Raw genomic sequence first — 2201 nt, forward strand, 5'->3', positions numbered from 1 at the left:
ACAATTGAAAGATGCTCATTTACCATGAAAAAGTTTAACATACATTAATACAAATGTAGAATATGGTAGAAATTTTAAAACAACACTAAAGATTATAGGCTTCAGTATATAAAGTATTTACCAAAAACTCAATATTTTTGTAGGGGTTAGCCCATAGATTTTGAGAAAATTTCAAAAAATATGACAATATTGTTTTAATGCCTAGTTGCATCCTGCACTAACATATGATGATGTTCAAAGAGGTTTGGAGCCTTGTGCTCTCCGTTTATCAAGAAAATAATAATTTTATAGTGGTTATTCCATCGATTTAGGGAGTATTATGAAGTTTTACTAAATTAATTGATAAAAACAATTGAAAGATGCTCATTTACCATGAAAAATGTTTAGCATACATTAATACAAATGTAGAATATGGTAGAAATTTTAAAACAACACTAAAGATTATAGGCTTCAGTATATAAAGTATTTACCAAAAACTCAATATTTTTGTAGGGGTTAGCCCATAGATTTTGAGAAAATTTCAAAAAATGATAATATTTTTTTAATGCCTAGTTGCATCCTGCACTAACATATGATGATGTTCAAAGAGGTTTGAGCCTTTGTGCTCTCCGTTTATCAAGAAAATAAAATTTTATAGTGGTTATTCCATCGATTTAGGGAGTATTATGAAGTTTTATTAAATTATTTGATAAAAACAATTGAAAGATGCTCATTTACCATGAAAAATAGTTTAGCATACATTAATACAAATGTAGAATATGGTAGAAATTTTAAAACAACACTAAAGATTATAGGCTTCAGTATATAAAGTATTTACCAAAAACTCAATATTTTTGTAGGGGTTAGCCCATAGATTTTGAGAAAATTTTCAAAAATATGAAATATTGTTTTAATGCCTAGTTGCATCCTGCACTAACATATGATGATGTTCAAAGAGGTTTGAAGCCTTTGTGCTCTCCGTTTATCAAGAAAATAATAATTTTATAGTGGTTATTCCATCGATTTAGGGAGTATTATGAAGTTTTATTAAATTATTTGATAAAACAATTGAAAGATGCTCATTTACCATGAAAAAGTTTAAACATACATTAATACAAATGTAGAATATGGTAGAAATTTTAAAACAACACTAAAGATTATAGGCTTCAGTATATAAAGTATTTACCAAAAACTCAATATTTTTGTAGGGGTTAGCCCATAGATTTTGAGAAAATTTCAAAAAATATGACCATATTTTTTAATGCCTAGTTGCATCCTGCACTAACATATTATGATGTTCAAAGAGGTTTGAAGCCTTTGTGCTCTCCGTTTATCAAGAAAATAATAATTTATAGTGGTTATTCCATCGATTTAGGGAGTATTATGAAGTTTTATTAAATTATTTGATAAAAACAATTGAAAGATGCTATTTACCATGAAAAATAGTTTAACATACATTAATACAAATGTAGAATATGGTAGAAATTTTAAAACAACACTAAAGATTATAGGCTTCAGTATATAAGTATTTACCAAAAACTCAATATTTTTGTAGGGTTAGCCCATAGATTTTGAGAAAATTTCAAAAATATGACAATATTGTTTTAATGCCTAGTTGCATCCTGCACTAACATATGATGATGTTCAAAGAAGTTTTGGAGCCTTTGTCTCTCCGTTTATCAAGAAAATAATAACTTTATAGTGGTTATTCCATCGATTTATGGAGTATTATGAAGTTTTATTAAATTATTGATAAAAAACAATTGAAAGATGCTCATTTACCATGAAAAATAGTTAAACATACATTAATACAAATGTAGAATATGGTAGAAATTTTAAAACACACACTAAGATTATAGGCTTCAGTATATAAAGTATTTACCAAAAACTCAATATTTTTGTAGGGGTTAGCCCATAGATTTTGAGAAATTTTTTAAAATATGACAATATTGTTTTAATGCCTAGTTGCATCCTGCACTAACATATGATGATGTTCAAAGAGGTTTGGAGCCTTTGTGCTCTCCGTTTATCAAGAAAATAATAATTTTATAGTGGTTATTCCATCGATTTAGGGTATTATGAAGTTTTATTAAATTATTTGATAAAAACAATTGAAAGATGCTCATTTACCATGAAAATAGTTTAGCATACATTAATACAAATGTAGAATATGGTAGAAATTTTAAAACAACACTAAAGATTATAGGCCTCAGTATATAAAG

This window comes from Brassica napus, unplaced genomic scaffold (genome assembly GCF_020379485.1).
Source record: "Brassica napus cultivar Da-Ae unplaced genomic scaffold, Da-Ae ScsIHWf_2780;HRSCAF=3553, whole genome shotgun sequence".
NCBI lineage: Eukaryota > Viridiplantae > Streptophyta > Magnoliopsida > Brassicales > Brassicaceae > Brassica > Brassica napus.